This window comes from Oryx dammah, unplaced genomic scaffold (assembly GCF_014754425.2).
Source record: "Oryx dammah isolate SB20612 unplaced genomic scaffold, SCBI_Odam_1.1 HiC_scaffold_1, whole genome shotgun sequence".
Taxonomy (NCBI): Eukaryota; Metazoa; Chordata; class Mammalia; order Artiodactyla; family Bovidae; genus Oryx; species Oryx dammah.
This window is the reverse complement of record NW_024070185.1, coordinates 102039481-102058717: the sequence shown is the minus strand read 5'-3', so window position 1 is coordinate 102058717 and position 19237 is coordinate 102039481. Positions and strand designations below refer to the sequence as shown.

Sequence of the window (19237 nt, the reverse complement as noted above, 5' to 3'; positions counted from 1 at the left end):
AAGGGAAGTGAAGCTTGAGCCCTGAAAGGAGGTGGGCGGGCAGCAGATGGCCTGGGGAAAGAGCATGTCGGTCAGAGGAATTACCCTTTACTTAAAGCAGAAAGGAAAGGTTTCTCAGTAACTACAAAACCCGCTTGATGAGAGAATGTTCCCTCCTCCAGCTCCTAGAACAATAGTTATTTGCAATTCAGGAATGTTTTTATCAATGACTCCAGCCTGGCTCTAGATCAGAACTAACATTCTGTTAAGGAAATAAAATGCTCTGTCTGCATCTGCATGTGAGCACCAAGCAACTTGGGATGTGGAAAAGGATTTTCATAGAGGTGCCCAGGGTGGCCTGCTCACTTTCTCCTCCTCTGAGAAGAACCTCTTACCAAGGGCCTTCAAATCTTCCCTCTGTTCCATAGGGAATCTGGTGAATTTGGAAGTTTATCTGAAATACAGGAGTTTCCTACTCTCCTAAAAGACTTAAGGCTTTGGAAAAATCCCCACCACATATATGTTTTGCTCTTGATTATTGAAGATTGTATTTTGCTCAAGTTTTCATTGCTGAAATGAAATGTTAACTTCTCTGTTAATGCTGAATTTGTTAAATCCTCTTTGATATTCCTTTTATTGTTTAAGTAGGCCAAACATTGCTAGTGGGACTCAAGTCAGAACTTCTGTTTCCTTGGCATTATTTCCATGACAAAAATTAGTACACTTAGTTGTGAAAATGAGGTAAGGGAATGCTTTTTAAGTTCGTGATGGTCCCCTAAAAGGAGTAAATGGGGTGCATTCAAAGATTTAGAAGGGGAAAAGGAACATGCTTACGTGCTTTGGGAAATAGTTAATTTAGGGAGAAAATGTTTTACTGGTTCTAAGTCTATGAGAAGGCTGAACTCAAATCAATTCCACAAACATTTACTGAGTACCTACTTGTCCTGGGGATACAAAGATAAATTATTTTCTCTTCAGATGTGTTCATTCTAACTGCTTAGCGCCCCCACTGTCGGTAGATCTTTTAATTTATTTTGGTTGTATTAGCTAATTAATTTGCTAGCTTTAGGCATGTGGGTATTTTCTCATTATGAAAATGGGTACCATTTGATGAAGGATAATCATTAACAAAATGACTTGTGCTTACCCTAAGTGGTTTTTTAAATAGCTATTCAAGGACAGTTCTCCATAAATAAAAGGGGAGAAAACAAAGATACTTTCTATGGTAAAATCCACTAGCTAAGCCACATACAGAAAAAGGTTTTTACTATCTCCTGAATTAGAGAAGATAATCCATCAACACCAATGACGCTATTAGAACTTTAAGGATAACTCAGATGTTTTGAAAAGCCTGTGTTTCTCAGCCAGTACAGGAAACGCCATCAAAATGCATGGGGTCACTAGCATTTTGACCCTGGTTTAGATCTATTTGGCAGAACAACCTTGCTTAAGCTACTAAGCCTCTTGAACTGTTTGGCTAAGGTACAGTAGGACATGAAGCGGTGCACTGTCACCTTCTGAAAAGTGTCTGGTTCAGTTCAGTAACAGGGCGTGCCAGAGCCCTGGGCCCCATTTCAATCAAATCTACACGCCCCAGGGGAAATGCCACCCCTGTGGTTGTTGGTAACCCCTCTGGAGTGTGAAAGTTCAACTAGCTCACTGCATAGGCCACGTCTGTTGCCAAGTTTCTCTTGCCAGGTATCTTCCCAAGTCCTTTCCCAGTCGTATTTTCATGATTGTGACACTGGGGATTCATTCTTTAGGTCAGGACTGTTTATACGCTGCATCTTGCAAAACACATGTAGAAGTCACTTTCCTCAAGATTTCTCGCTCTCCCAGGACCCAGAGCCTGGGAAGGATTCTGCCGTTTTTAGAAGAAATTTTTTAAAGGATGCACCACTATTCTGGATGTTAAGAGCTATTACATCCTGTTGGCAGCTGGGCCTGGGAAGAATTCAGTGGACTATTAACCCCTGAATGCTTTTGCTCCAACAGTGAGAGAGTGAGGGTCAGAATAGTCACATCTATGCCCTGCCCCACTCTGACAACCATATTTACAACTTTCCAAGCTCTGATACACATTTGCCCCCTGCCATCCCTTCTTCCATCATCCCATTTTAAGAAAAAAGTACCATACCAGCCCATTCGGAACTTATTCAGGACCACACAATGAGCTAATGGCAGATCTAGAGCTGGGATACCAGCTTCCTGAATCATAATCCTAGGCTCACCAATTACCCTGTGCTCTTATTAAATAGTATTCCTCTTAATAACTGGAGGAGAAATTAGAGGAAGACGGGAGAAATATCAAGTATCAATGGGGTGATGTAGAAAGGGGAAGAGATTTCTTTCTTATTTCCCTAGAAAAAAGAACTAAGGCTAAGAAATTGAAGTTACAGGGTCACCATTTCTGCCTTGATATCCAAATGAACTTTCTATCCCTGAATAGAATGTTCCCAGAGAGTGATTGTTTAGTCCCAGAAGATATTCAAGTGAAGGACTCATCTTAAGGCTTTTGTAGAAACCATTCCTTCATTGAGGTGAGAAGAATTGAGTCAAAGGATTTCTGAGGTCTTTTCCAAATCTTTGTGGCCATTTTTAAATTGATTTATGTGTGTTTATTTGATTATTAAGAACCTGGAAGGCCTTGTCAATGTTTCAGGGCTTCTAGCCTAGAAGTCAGAGAAGGTGATGGCACCCCACTCCACTACTCTTGCCTGGAAAATCCCATGGACGGAGGAGCCTGGTAGGCTGCAGTCCATGGGGTAATAAAGAGTCGGACACGACTGAGCGACTTCACTTTCACTTTTCACATTCATGCACTGGAGAAGGAAATGGCAACCCACTCCAGTGTTCGTGCCTGGAGAATCCCAGGGACGGGGGAGCCTGGTGGGCTGCCGTCTATGGGGTCGCACAGAGTCGGACACAACAGCAGCCTAGAAGTGGTTGCCATTTCCTACTTTCTCAGAGACTGTCCAACACAAATGACTCTGAGATTGTGACCAACAGAGCATGTCATGGAATTTTAGAGGACTGTAGAGTTTATTTGCTCCAAGTTATATCATTTTAAGGATGAAGGAACCCAGACTCAGAAAGGTGATGTGAACGGCCCAATGTCAGGCAGTAACAAGTAGCAGTGTGAGGCTAGAAGGCATATCTCCTGACACCCAGACTAGTAATCTTTCCATGTCATCCATGGCTCACTTACTTTCTTGCGCATATCTTACATGACAGTGCTTACCTAGATGCTGAAGGGTCGAGACAACAAAGAATATGACAGGCGAGTCCCACTCTCATGCCGTATGAGTTCAGGTGGAGGGAGACCAACGATGCTGAGTAATTAAAGAAGCTGAACTTCATCAGGTGACTTTATTTGTAAAGTCAGGAAATATGTAATCTCCCCCCTTTTGTTTCAGGGGTGAAAAGATTAAACAAATGTAGGTGTTTATTTGGTTTTAATGATAAGCCCCATGTGCTTTTATTGATTTTATGTTTTATGTTAAAACATCACAAACCCAAGGTAAACTGCATATTGTATGTATGTTCTTAACTAATCCCATGTCTTCTGGCACTACTGTATGTATTCAATCACTGTGAATGATATGTTGTACATGTTAAAGTATTTAATAGATGTAACTTAATAAACTGGCATTGAAAGCCACAGAATTTTAATAATTAGACCAATTCTTTTGTCCATCTGTGCATTTATTTTTCTTTCTAGATTAAGGTCCAAAGATAACCTCTTGAAGTTTTAAAATGCATCTAGTTCTCCATGTATTTGAATCCAAAATCGCAACTGATTTTTCACAGGTTATAATAAACCTTATGACAAATTGATTGTGAAGCCCAACAGATTGTACCACTCTGGTCAGATGGAGGAAAGGAAGAAGAGCACAGACTATGATGAGTTCCTTTCATGAATTAGGGGATTCTGTAGTTAAGCGGCTTAAGCTCACACTAAACATCCCTAAAAAAGGAGAAAGAAAGACCAGAGAAAGTCATATTAGTATTTGATAGAGCCAGAATTTGGACCCAGATCTTTGAAACCACACATTGTCACTCATGACAACAGCAATCAGCCAGAATTGAAGGGGTTAAACTCATTCATCTCTTTCCATTTCCAGAGCAGTATCTGGAGTCACCACTGGTGCTCAGTCAGTATTAGGTTGGACCATATTAAACTGCCATTTCTGTGGGTCAAAAAATGGTCACATTGAAATTTCATTTGTTTCCAGCTAGTAGTTGTAGGTAAAATGAAACATGCATTGAGGGAGAAGACGATAAATTCTCCTCCAAAAACGCAGTCTCAAAAATTTCCCTCTCCCTGGTGGCTCAGATGGTCAAAGAATTTGCCTGCTTCATGAAAGACCTGGGTTCGATCCCTGGGTTGGGAAGATCCCCTGGAGGAGGGCATGGCAACCCACTCCAGTATTCTTGCCTGGAGAATCCCATGGACTCATGAGTCCATGAGGTCGCAAAGAGTTGGACACGACTGAGCAACTTTCACTTTCAACTGCTGGGAGTGATAAGAATAAACCATTTTTTATACTTGTGGAAAAAAATGAAATATTTGCCCTAAATGTATTAAAAGGCAAACATCCACAAAAGTCATAATACCAAAGTCTCCAGATGACAAATACTGGAGAACCAAATTCCGCTCCCCAAACATAATTTTTGTTCTCAAAAGGACTCTAATCCCTAGGAACTTCAGAACAAAGAGCGAAACTAACCAAGTGTTATAGACTTTGATTGCCATCCCTGTTTACATTGCTTCTACCCACTCCCCCCGTACACACCAAAATAATAACAACAATGATAATGACAATAATAATAATGCTTCAGGGTGGAATTGTAGAAAACACAGTGGATTAGAGCCAATGAACTTTGTTCCAGGCCCCGGTTTGTCAGCCAGCAAATTCTGCCACCTTGGGCAAACCATGTTATTTCTATGAATCTCAATGTCCTCCTGTGAGAATCATGAGTGAGTGCATCCTAAGTTGCTTCAGTCGTGTCTGACTCTTTGCAATCCCATGTACTGTAACCCACCAGGCTCCTCTGTCCAGACAAGAGTACTGGAGTGGGTTGCCATGCCCTCCTCCAGGGGATCTTCCCAACCCAGGGATCAAACCCTGCAATGCAGGGGGATTCTTCACTGTCTAAGCCACTAGGGAGGCCCGAGAATCGTGAATAGAGAAGGATCAAGTGAGCTAAAGCCCCTTCCATCTGTAATTTAGAAACAAGTCCCAATAATTCTATGCTCATAATGCTTGACTTTCAAGTGAGCTTCCCTTTTTCAGTGTATTGGGGGAGAGAAGAGGGTTTCTCCAAGAGAAAGCAAAATTCCCCATGTACCATATATTTTGAGTATGTTATACTTGGCAAATGGGGACTTTTCACTTGTCCAGGGCAGGAAATGGAAAGGTGGCTGGAACTGAGACATACACTCTAGGGTCAGTGAGTGGTGTGCCATCTTGACAGCACTCTTCCTGCCCCTCTGCTCCCCCTGCCGCCACCATCACCCACCCCCGGACTTTCCACTGGGTTTGGTAGCCCTTTCACCAGCTTGGGTTTCTAGGTTCACTTCCAGCCTAAGATTCTAGGTTCACAGCTAAACAAGCCAGAATTGTGATCATCCTCATAATACAGATGAGTAAAGTCAGGTCTTGCTTTTAAAGGGAAATCCTACCCAGAGCCCTCTCCTCTCCAGGTTGTGCATTTATCCCAGGGGACCATGATGCACTATCATTAAAGCCTTTCCCAGGAAGTTCTGCCCCCAAGCAAAACTGCTTGACCAGCTCTATGTTTATCTCTTGCTTTTCAGGGCAAAAAATCTCAATCTTGACTACGCATTGGCAGAAGTGGGAGATGAGGCTAGATTTAAAAAAAAAAACAACCTGATGTCCAGGCAATATCACAGACTAATTAAATCAAAATAATAGAAGGTGAGGTTTCCCAGGTGGTGATAGCAGTAAATAATCCACCTGCCAATGCAGGAGCCACAGGGGACATGGGTTCGATCCCTGGGTCTGGAAGATCCCCTGGAGGAGGAAATGGCAACCCACTCCAGTATTCTTGCTGGGATAATCCCATGAGCAGAGGAGCCGGGAGGGCTACAGTCCATACAGTTGCAAAGAGTCGGACATGACTGAGCACACGCACACACAATGGAAGACAATCAAACGTATTTTTTACTCAAGGTAATTCCAACGTGCAGCCAGAGTTGAAGCAGAAATTTCTTTTTATTGGAGTATAGTTGCTTTACAATGTTGTGTTTGTTTTTGCTATACAGAAAAGTGAATCAGTTATACATATACAAACCCCCTCTTTTTTGGATCCCTTCCCGGGACACCACAGAACACTGAGGAGAGCACCCTGTGCGGCGCACTCCGTTCTCATTAGCCATCTGATTTACACCCAGTGGTGTGTATATGTGCATCCCAATCTCCTAACTCACCCCACTCCCTTTTTTCCCCAGTTGGTGTCTATATGCTTCTTCTTTACATCTGTGTCTCTATTTCTACTTTGCAATAGTGAACCCAAATTTTTGAAACACTGACATAGGAAGCAAAGAGCAGGGCCCTGAAGCTGGACGGACCTGTGTTGCATTCTCAATTCCACCACGCTCCAGCTATGAGACCTCAGACAGCTGAGTTAGTCTAGCTGAGCCTGGCTTTCCTCATTTGCAAAATGAGAAGGAGGGCAGTGCCTGCCTTAGGTTCCCTCATGAAGATAATATGAGACTTTGCCCATCAAAGTGTATGGCCTCTTATCAGAGCTCAGTAAATGACAGTCGCCCTTCTGTCATAATACAGAGATTACGCTCTCTGTATTTCTTCTCTTCTGCCTTTAAGGAAGGAAAACCAGGTTATAGAAATTATAATGAAATGGGGTAGAGTAAATGATGAGCTACAGATTGGGTTATTCATTCTTTCAACTGACACTTAATAAGCACCCTCAATGTATCAGTCTCCTGTTGGGAGCTGTGAGTGAAATTGACATGCCTATTGAGCTCACCAACTTTCCAAGCTACTGGATTGAAATTATGAAGGGGGAACCATAAAGAAATAAAATAATGACAATACATCCTGATAAGTCATCACAGAAAGGAAACAAACAGGGTGTGAAGACAGAGAACCAAGAAGAGGGATCCAACCACAGAGGCTGATTCAGTGTGTTTGATTTAGTTAACATTCGGACTGATGACTATACACACAATTACTGATTGATAGCAAGCATGACTCATCCAGTGAGTACTGCCAATTACTAGGACCTGCAGGGGCAAAGAATAAGATGACTGAGCACTGGCCAGCTGCCAGCTGTCCCTGAGCCAAAAGCAAATGGGTTGCACCTTGGACTCTTCTGGCATGGCTGGTCACAACCACCCCACCAATCCCTAGCACTCCATTCCATGCTTTCAGACGGGAAACATTTCTCTTGCACCATGGCATGGATCCAGAACCCTTCTTGGCCCTTCTTGCCATTAAAAAAATATATATTTATTTACGTATTTGGCTGTGCTGGATCTACGCTGTGGCACGTGGGATCTAGTTCCCTGAGCAGGGATGGAATCCAGGCCCCTAGTATTGAGAGCGCAGAGTCTTCACCTGGATCACCTGGGGAATTTCCAATTTTTTTTTTAGGAATGATACCAACTGGAGTTTGCTTCCTGCACCAGGGACCTTTCCCTATTGTCCTTCCACTGGGAAATACAATTTGAAACCATAAGAAAAAGTACTGGCATGTATCTCTTCTGTCAAGAGTGCCATGGGGAGGAGAATCGGGTCCAGAGGACAATAACAATTTTATAGAGTAGCAAACAGGCCTAGAGGGGAAACTGTCAGGCCCAATGGAGCCTGATCAACCTCTCAGTACACTGTTCCCAGCTCCTGTAGTGCCTCCCTAGAGGGTACGGCCCCTGAGCAAAAGGGCCAGAGATGTCCCACGCTGGAAGTCTACACAGCCAAATTAAACCCCTGTAAGTGCCTGTGGGTGTGATACAGACAGGAATACAAGAGTAAGGACCGATGCACTGGGACCTCTCACGTCTCCAAGACCTTGTCTGGTCTTTTCACCGTGAGCATCTTTGCCATTGACATCTTTGCTGCAAGCATTTTTACCATATAACTACTAACAGGTTGTAAGGCAATTTTGCCATAAAAGATAAAATAACAAAAAAGAGGGACTTTAAAAGGATATAATGACTTATTTACAAAACAGAAACAAACTCACAGACTTAAAGAACGTATGGTTACCAAGGGGAAGGGTCAGAGGTAGATTGGGAGTTAAGAATTGACATGAACACACTGCTGTATTTAAAAACAGATAACCAACAAGGACTTACTGTATAGCACAGGAAATGCTGCTCAGTACTCTGTAATAACCTAAATGGGAAAAGAACTTGAAAAAGAGCAGACACATGTGTATGTATAACTGAATCACTCTGCTGTACACCTAAAACTTGGACAACATTGTTAATCAACTATGCTCCAATACAAAATTTAAAAAATTCAAATCTACAAACGACCTAATGGGGGTGGGGTGGGGTGCGAGGAATTAGGAGATTGAAGAGATTGACACATACACATTATGGGAGCATGCGACTCCCTGACAGGCCCCCTGCATTGGGAGCAGGGACTCTCAGTCACTGGACCACCAGGGAAGACCCACATAACTCTATTGATACTATGTATACAATAGACAACTAATGAGAATCCACTATAGAGCACGGGGAACTCTGCTTAGTGCACTGTGGTGACCTGAATGGCAAGGAAGTCCAAAACAGAGAGGAAATATATATATATATGTATATAGCCAATTTATTTTGCTGTATAGTACTTTGTCAACAAAGGTCCGTCTAGTCAAGGCTATGGTTTTTCCAGTGGTCATTATGGATGTGAGAGTTGGACTGTGAAGAAAACTGAGGGCCGAAGAACTGATGCTTTTGAACTGTGGTGTTGGAAAAGACTCTTGAGAGTTCCTTGGACTGCAAGGAGATCCAACCAGTCCGTCCTAAAGGAGATCAGCCCTGGGATTTCTTTGGAAGGAATGATGCTAAAGCTGAAACTCCAATACTTTGGCCACCTCATGTGAAGAGTGGACTCATTGGAAAAGACTCTGATGCTGGGAGAGACTGGGGGCAGGAGGAAAGGGGATGACAGAGGATGAGATGGCTGGATGGCATCATCGACTCGATGGACGTGAGTCTGAGTGAACTCCGGGAGTTGGTGACGGACAGGGAGGCCTGGTGATTCATGGGGTTGCAAAGAGTCAGACACGGCTGAGACTGAACTGAACTGAACTGATAGTAGAAACTAACCCAATATTGTAAAACAATTATATTCCAATAAAAAATTGATTTAAAAAAATTAGAAATTAAAATGTCAGAATGTGAAAATGAATGAATAAAAATTTTAAATGACATAAACATGAAGACATGAAAAATGAATAAAAAATTAAAGACTTTATTGCAAACTATAAAATATTCAAATATGTTAAAAATTTCTGTAGACTCATGGCAATACTGCTCAAGGAACCAATTTTATTTTGTGGGTTATACCTAAACAGTTGTCTTCCAAGCCTTTGTTCGTGTATTATACATTTTTTGGCTTATTGACTCGTCTCCTCATTCAGCGTCATATTTTTTCTTTTTGGCTAAAATTTCTTCCTTCGTTAAGAGAGATTTTCAAATACTGGGATGCATATTTGTAACTGAGCTCTGTATTGCCTGGTGAATGCCTATTGCTTATTCTTGGAGTATTGTCATATGTCTGTTGATAGACATTCCATGGGAAAGGTGGGTTCAACTCTGAGCCTTCAAACCCCTTGACCTGTTTCACTCCAATATAGTGTGTTTCAAAACAAGAAACCAATTCTTGGGGGCAAACTTCCATGCTCTGTCAGCTTGATAAAGGCACCATTAACGAGGCTAACTTAGAAAAACACTATTCATTCCGACCATTTGAAACCAACCTGTCAAACCAAACTGTCAGCCAGTTATTTTATCTTTCAGGGCAAAGCTGTCTTCCAATCAATTAGTTATGTAGCAAAAATATTTTTAGCAAAAATGCTGTGGCAAATATGTTTACAGCAAAGAACCTCCCAGCAAAAATATCCATAATCCCCAAAGACATTTTCCCTGTCCATATATTCATGAGCACTAGCACTTCAGAGGCACCACCATCTTCCACCAAGTGTCCAAAAGAAGAAAGAAGGAAGGAAAGAGCGGGGGAGGGAAAGGGTATCTACCATCAGTGAGAACCTCCCCTGAGGCAAGCATGACAGAGGTGGTTTACCCTTGTTGATTCATTTAACACTACCTAGAAGATAGGCATTCATATTCCCATTTTACACACAAAGAAACTGAGGCTTAGAGAGCTTAAGAAAACTGACAACTGCTGCACATCTCATAAGCACTAGAATCAGCTTTCAGAGCCCTTCTTTCTTCCAAGGTTTACATGTCTGACCTGATGCAATCTTCTAACCCAACTTCCTGCACAGTCACTCCCAGGAAATGGCTTAAATAGAGATTTGACAGTTCAGCATCAACTTGAAAGACTGTAAAGCAATCAACAGTCGCTCCAGAAGGACCAAGATAAACATTCATATTACTCAGGAAGACAGAGAAGTAGCCTCTGATTGCATCAGAGAGATGCTCTAAGCAGTGTTCCGTGGCTTTGGTAAATGAAGAAGGAAGCTACAAAGATAGTACTGAAAAACACTGGACATTTCCCTGTGCTTCCCCCATAGTCCCCCAAAGCGAATCCTGAAAGGTTAAAAGTGGTTTCATCACAAATGTGGTTGTCAGTTTCATAAAGCAGGGAAGAAAAAGTCATTCATGGGGAACTTAAGCCTTCTTTTTACAAAAATGGACCCTGGACCCCTCAATTCATAACCAGAGAGAGAAGACAATGAAGCCCCATACAATACAGCATAGAAAAGCAAGTGCAGGAGGCCAGAAACATGGGGTCCATACAACAGTCCACCACAATCCCTTATCCAGGTCACTTAACAAAATTACTGTGCACTCCTTCAGCCAACACCAGCACCTGGCTCGAAACACTGCTCTAAGCTCTGAGAAAACAAAGATTAGGAAGACAGTGGGCCCTCCAGCTCTAGCCATGCAGAATAATGACTAAAAGACCTCCTGTCATAACAGCTGTAAAACCGGACCAAGTTTATGAAGCAACGACTTTTGGGGATTGGGCAACAGATAACATAGTTCTGTGATCTTGAGAGAAAGGAAATATGCGACATGAGCTCCCCGTTCATCTCAGCTTCCTGCCTGTGCAATTTTCAAATGGAGACAGGAAAGTGGTGCCCAAAGAGAAAGCAGCAGTCTTACAAGGAAAGGAAACAGATATCAGCTTTGGGGGCTGCTGAGGCAGCTAGAATTGGTGAGGAACGATACAAGAAAGAAGGAAGCTGTGCAGAGAAGCAGCAGAAATTTTTGTGTAGGTTCCTTTGGTTAAATGTTAAACTGCAAATGCAGAAGCATCAGGAAACAGCTACAGGGAACTGACAAGCTGAATGGGGATTACAGAGGTCACACACTACTGGGATATCACGGAATTCTGACCAACTGGAGTGGAGACAGATGACAGTAAGCCCAGGCATTCAGTTGAGATCCCAGAAAGACCACATTTAGGTAGACATTTGTCTCATCCTACCAAGCCCTTTGTTTCCCTGGTGGCTCAGAGGTTAAAGTGTCTGCCTGGAATGCAGGAGACCCAGGTTCGATCCCTGGGTCGGGAAGATCCCCTGGAGACGGAAATGGCAACTCACTCCAGTACTCTTGCCTGGAGAATCCCATGGAGGGAGGAGCCTGGTAGTCTACAGTCCATGGGGTCACAAAGAGTCAGTTCAGCACTGAGCAACTTCATTTTCACTTTCACCAAGCCCTTTGAACATGCCTTGACAGTATCAAAAGCTCCGAGAAAAAAACACACATGTGAACAACAACAACAACAAAAAAAACTCAACATTTTTCAAAAGAAGACAACAAAACCCCTGCATTTCGGCAATTTGGCATCCACAATATCCAGCACACAACAAAAATTACCAGCCATGGGAAAAAGGAAAAATGTGACCCACAGCCAGTAAGAAAAAGATCTCTGAAACATGCCAGAAATGGCAGAGCTGTTGGAATTAGGGGACAAGAACTTTTAAACAGATATTATATACCTGGTCATAACTGTAAATGAAAAAATGGATATAACAAGTAAATATCTAGGAACTCTCAGTAAATGAAAGCTATAAAAACAATCAAAAGAGAATTCTAGCAATGTAAAACACCACATCGTAAAATTTTAAAATTTTGGGGGTGGGTTTAACAGTTTATGGACATTTCAGAAAAAAAAATTGTTAACTCGAAGACAGGTTGATAGAAATTAATCAAATTAAGACATAAAGAGAAAAAATACTGAAAATATTAACTTGAGGGACAAAATCAGGTCCAATATATGTTTAATGAGAGTCCCAAAAAGAGAGAAGAAAACTAGTTGAAGCAGAAAATGTACATAAAGAAATAACAGCAAAAATTTTCCAAATTTGATGAAAAAGAACAACTCATGAACCCAAGAAACTCAAAACCACTGACAGGATACATTTTTTAAAAAGAAAGAAAGAACACCAAACAAAGGTTTATCACATTCAGATGAATGTAGAAAAGTCTTAAAGTAATCAGAGAAAAATACACATTACATTCAGGGAAACAATGAGAGGGATGACATCTAATTTCTCAACAGAAACAAGACAATGGAATAACATCTTTAAATTGCCAAAGGAAGAAAAGTACGTGTCAACACACAATTCTGTATTCAGTGAAGCTCTCCTTCAAACATGAAGGCAAAACAGAGGTTAGATTGCAGCACGCCAAACAGGAGAGAATCACAGTAGTCTAGGGCTGTCTACAAACGACGTGAATTACGGCTCTCAAGCCCTTACATTAAAATCTCAGGGAATGAAAGAGATGATGATAACTTTACTGACTCACCATCAGAAGGGCAATTTCTTCTAGTTGCTCACCCAGAAATAGCTTTTGACTACCAAAAATTTTTGAAAACTTCTCTATGGAAAAAGTTTCTCTTGGAACCTCAACAAAAGAGACAAAAAGGCACATTTCTCGGGGGACAGTGAATGAAGAGAGACCTCCAGCTTACAGTACAGAGAAGCTCTGGACAGGGTTTTCAGGGAAACCATACAGTAAACACGATCAGAAAGCATTCTGTGAAGTATCTAGGATTCCCTTTGTAAAACACTCCAGAGAATCTCACTAGGGGAATTTTCCTGTGACTGACAACATTATCAACAGAAAGGACCTGTGGGCTTGAAACCATTGTAGGAGGCCAATGCCCATGGTGTGGGAGACCTGGCTTTGATCCCTGGGTTGGGAAGATCCCCTGGAGGAGGCCATAGCAACCCACTCTAGTATTCTTGCCTGGAGAAGCCCCATGGCCAGAGGAGCCTGGTGGGCTACAGTCCATGGGGTCACGGAGATTTGGACATGACTGAAGCAACTAAGCACAGCACGGCACACGAATATTCCACAAAGAGTGTTAATTCTATTCCTCAGATGCATGAAAGCTATGAAACATGTGAAAATATTGCAGCTTAAACTTGATCACCAAAAAGAAATTTTTTAAGCCACAATATATCTGCACTTTTTCCTCTTTAATGGAGAGCTCCATATACTGAATTTTAACCACATGTGATTTCTATTTTGGTAACCTTAAGAATTTGATTTTTTATCTAACCAAATAACTTCAATTGGTTGATAGTTATTTTAAAAAGAGATACATCAAGATCAGAGGGATATAATGGTTTGGAATTAAAGAAAACTTTAGCTTTAACAAAGCTTTGATGAAGATGGAGACAAATGAGAAGAAGATCCAGAAAAGAGGAACTCCACATTTTCTTGACATTTGTAAACTTTTGGGTAGAGGACCAAAACACGAACACACACACACTAAACACATACACTTATTTACACACACATACACTTATTTACACACACACTTATTTACACACACATACACTTATTTACACACACATACACTTATTTACCCACACATACACTTATTTACACACACCTCTTCTTCTCCCTCATGGTTCAGTCACTAAAGAATCCATCTGCAATGCAGGAAACCGGGGTTTGATCCCTAGATTGGGAAGATCCCCTGAAGAAGTGAATGTCTACACACTCCAGTATTCTTGCCTGAAGAATCGCATAGACGGAGGAGCCTGGCTGGCTACAGTCCACAGGGTCACAAAGAGTCGAACACAACTGAGCGACTAACACTTTCACTTTCACACACACCTCTTGAGACGTGCACACAAACAAATGTACCAGCATCAAGTTGGAACTAAAGAAGAAAAAAGTATCTAATAAGCAATGTGAATGCTAATTGCAAGTTAATAGTATTGGATATTTTGACAGCCAAGACTGAATATCAAATGAGTAATTACATAATAGAACTATAAATTGCTTCTAATTTCCTTAAAACATTATTAATATTGTCATTATTTGGTGCACTACTCTTTTATTTCATCCTTATGAAAATAAAAATACTTAAAAGAGAATCATGAGGGCAAAATAAACCATCTAAAATATACAACAATTAAGAGAATTTATCAGTAGTAGATCTGGACTGAAAGAAACACTAAAGGAATTTCTTAAGGTTCAAGGGAAATGGAACCACAGAAAACAAAGATCTATGCAAAGGAATGAAAACACCAAAAAAGGAAAATATAAGAGGGATTATAAAATAAATTTTCCCATATTTGTTCTTCTTTTAAAGACAATTGGTCATTTAACATAGAGGTCATCAGGTGAAGACCAGCAGGCCAAATCTGGTAAAGCCCACAAAATAGAATGGCTTTTATATTTTTAAATGGTGCATGGCTGAAAATATATCAACAGAATAAAAACATTTCACGTGTGGCAAATTATCTGAAATTCAGATTTCAGCATCCATAAAAACACTGCATGGAACCCAGCTCTGCTCATTTGCTTAGGGAGCATCCATGGCTCTGCCTTGCACAATAACGGCAGAGTGGACCAACAGAACAGTATTTCTCACTCGCATCGCCTCTCACATTCGTGTGGAAAACTGTAAACCCATGATGTAGTTATAACTTAATAGCATTTCCAGTCTATCTGCAATGCAATTTTTTTAATATTAATAATGCAAATCTGTAATGTTAAAAAAAAAGAAAGAAAAGTGGACTTCCAATGTCTCACTTTAAGGTACAGCGGAGTGTGGATTATTTTTTTGTCAAATAGATGGCTATAGTATGTTTATTATACAATGGCACTATAACTGTATGGAAAGAAGACAATATATCTCAACATTACTAGACTAACATTTGTCACAATATTCCCTATTCACAAGCTAGCAATAGAAGAATTAGAAAATTTAAAATAACAAATCTCCTCATAGAACAACATCTTCACAAAAATGATAAATGGAAATGAAGCCACAATCTAAGTTCCAAGTGGCTCATTTGTTACACAAGCAGGGAAGATCATTCACCAGTGATGAGTTAATTAAATTATGTTTGCAGAAGCTAAAGAAACGTGTCCAGAGGAAATAAACTTGTTTAAGACTATTAACCTTTTGGCAAGAAGAGTTGATTGAATTGTTGAGGACACTAGGAGCAACATCAATAGTCAATTAAAAAACAAGACAAATGATTTCAGCTATTTTCCTTGGCTGTCTATGAGTTGACAGATGTTACAAATACTGCTCTGTTGTTGTCTATTCAAGAAGTCACTGCCAAATTTGAAATGACTAAAGATCTGGCCTCATGACTAGTTTTTGTGCAACAACTACAGGTAAGAATATTTTCAAAGAGGTTGAGAAAACACTAGTTGGGATAATCTGAAGTGGAATCTGATAAGATGGGTTACAACTGATGGTGGTAAAAATGTGTGCAGAAAAGAAAATCTCTTACTCATACAAACTTACAAAGCTAATGAAAATGTGAGATGTTTGAGGTCAATGGTTTACTTATCAGTAGTTACTTGGCTATTTATCAGTAGTTACTTAAATCATCCAAGTATTATTAAACTACTAGTGTTATTGGTAGACTCCATTCACTTCCATATGAATGAAGTTTCATGTCAGTTTCACGAATTTTTGGTGAAAATAAAAGGGAATATTTTCACTTGCCCTACCACATAGTAGTTTGACGGCTTAACAGTGGTAAACATTTATTGCAATTTCATATCTGACTCTTTTCGACCCCATGGACTGCAGATCTCCAGGCTCCTCTGTCCATGGGGATTCTCCAGGCAAGAATACTGGAATGGGTTGCCATGTCCTCCTCCAGGGAATCTTCTCAACCCAGCGACTGAACCAAGGTCTCCCGAATTGCAGGCGGTCTTTAGGATCTGAGCCACCAGTCCATGGGATCCCAAAAGAGTCAGACATGACTTAATGACTAGACAATAACAAACAAAACTACTGTTATCCAACATTTCAATGTTTTGCTGAAGATTCAATGATGTTTCTTAGTGAATTCAACTTAAAATTACAAGACAGCATAGCTTGTATCTGTGGATCGTGTACTGCAACAAAGTCATCTGACAACAAGCAACAAAATCTGAGTCACAAATAATGTCAAGCTGCTTGGTGTACTACTCATGCGTTCAAAACTTAAGAAGGAAAATCTCTATTTCACACAGATTTGCAGCTTACTTATTTTTTGAGCTCAAAGTACAGTTCCAGCTGTGTTTCTCAAACCTCAGCACAAGTGCAAACAAAATGTCCATTTTCAAAATCCATTAAAGTGGACAGTTGAGGAGATTCCCCCTAAATGTCAATTGAAAGCAGTTAATAAGAAAGGCAATGCCATAGAACGTTCAAACTACCCTACAATTGTACTCATCTCACATGCTAGCAAAGTAATGTTCAAAATTCTCCAAACCAGGCTTCAACAGTACGTGAACTGTGAATTTCCAGATGTTCAAGCTGGATTTAGAAAAAGCAGAGGAACCAGATCAAACTGCCAACATCCATTGGATCATCAAAAAAGCAAGATAGTTTCAGAAAAACATCTACTTCTGCTTTATTGACTATGCCAAAGCCCTTGACTGTGTGGATCACAACAAACTGTAGAAAATTCTTCAAGAGATGGGAATACCAGACCTCCTTCCCTGCCTCCTGAAAAATCTGTATGCAGGTCAAGAAGCAACAGCTAGAACTGGACATGGAACAACAAACTGGTTCCAAATTGGGAAAGGAGTACATCAAGGCTGTATATTATCACTCTGCTTATTTAACTTATATGCAGAGTACATCATGTGAAGTTCCTGGCTGGATGAAGCACAAGCTGGAATCAAGACTGCCGGGAGAAATATCAATAACCTCAGATATGCAGATGACACCACCTTTATGGCAAAAAGCAAAGAACTAAAGAGCCTAATGATGAAAGTGAAAGAAGAGAGTGAAAAAGTTGGCTTAAAGCTCAACATTCAGAAAACTAAGGTCATAATGTCTGGTCTCATCACTTCATGGCAAATAGATGGGGAAACAATGGAAACACTGACAGACTTTATTTTGGGGGGATCCAAAATCACTGCAACTGGTAACTGCAGCCATGAAAGTAAAAGGCGCTTGTTCCTTGAAAGAAAAGCTTTGATCAACCTAGACAGCATATTACAAAGCAGAGACATTACTTTGTCAACAAAGGCCCATCTAGTCAAAGCTGTGGTTTTTCCAGTAGTCACATATGGATGTGAGAGTTGGACTGTAAAGAAAGCTGAGTGCCAAAGAATTGATGCTTTTGAAGTGTGGTGTTGGGAGAAGACTCTTGGGAGTCCCTTGGACTGCAAGCAGATCCAACCAGTCCATCCTAACGGAAATCAGTCCTGAATATTCATTGGAAGGACTGATGCTGAAGCTGAAACTCCAATACTTTGGCCATCTAATGTGAAGAACTGACTCATTGGAAAAGACCCTGATGTTGGGAAAGACTGAAGGCAGGAGGAGAAGGGGACGACAGAGGATGAAATGGTTGAATGGCATCACCAGCTCGATGGGTATGAGTCTGAGTGAGCTCCAGGAGTTGGTGATGGACAGGGAAGCCAGGCATGCTGCAGTCCATGGTGTCGCAGAGTCGGACATGACTGAGCAACTGAACTGAGCTGAACTGAACTGAATCTGCATTGTAATGACATGCTAAAAGGGAAATATCAAGAGGAGAATCTAATAAAAATTTTAAATACCTTCCAAGTGGTGAATGTGTTTACTTATAATCTCATGCCAGCAACCTGGTGTTAGTATTCCCTGTACCACCTATGAGATAAAACATTTTTCAGAATTAAAATAGATAAAATCTCATTACCGATCAGCACTCACAGATGAACGTTTGCTGACAGAGAATACTGCCTCTGAACTCCAGTTAAGCAAAATGTTATCCCTCAAAGGAAAAGAATTCTATTCTTCTCATTAGTAGACCAGTATTACAAAAAACACTGTACTCAATATTTATAATTTTTTCAATAAAAAAAATTGTTGAAATTTGTTTTCTTTCCTCTTACATGAGAACATAAATAATATCTGATTTTTCATGTTGGCCCACAGAGTCTAAAATATTTAGTATCTGGTCCTTTACCAAAAAAGAGCTTGCCAATTTCTGCTCTACACTGAAAACTAGTAAACAATGTTTAGAAAACTTGAATACCATAAAAAACAGAGAAATTTACCACTTCTTGGATCATAAAACTCAATATTGCTAACATGTCATTTCTCTCTGGGTTGATGGATAAATCTAATATAATCCCAATTAAAATCCCATGGGCTTTTTTATAGAAAGTGATAGATTGATTTTAATGCATAAGGAATTACAAACGACTTAGAAAATTCAGTGCAATCCTGTGAAAGAAAATAGTTGGAGGATCTAGCCTGATTTCAAGACTTATGATAAAGTTAAGGTAATCAAGACAAAGACACAAAGATAGATCAGTGGAATAGGGTCCAAAATATTCCTACATTTATACCTTCTATTGACTTTTTATAAAGGGCCAAATAATTCAAAAGGGAAAGGAAAGTGTTTTTGCAAATGATGCAGATGTGTATATGAAAAACAATAACACACACCAGCCACCAAAAAAGTATTTGAAATGAGTCACAGACCTAAATATAAAAACTGAAAGTAAAGAAACATCTCTTTCCAACCTTGAGGCAGGCAAGATCTATTAGATAGGACACAGGAAACACTAACCATAAAGAAAAAATAAGTTAGACTTCAGAATATA

The 19237-nt window shown here is 40.4% G+C and overlaps 1 non-coding gene across 1 annotated transcript; it reads left to right on the top strand.

Annotated features, from left to right (window-relative positions):
• The first annotated feature begins 11658 nt into the window (after positions 1-11658).
• TRNAS-GGA lies at positions 11659-11730 on the top strand. The gene has a single exon. It is a non-coding gene; the product is annotated as a tRNA-Ser (tRNA).
• Positions 11731-19237: the final 7507 nt, after the last annotated feature.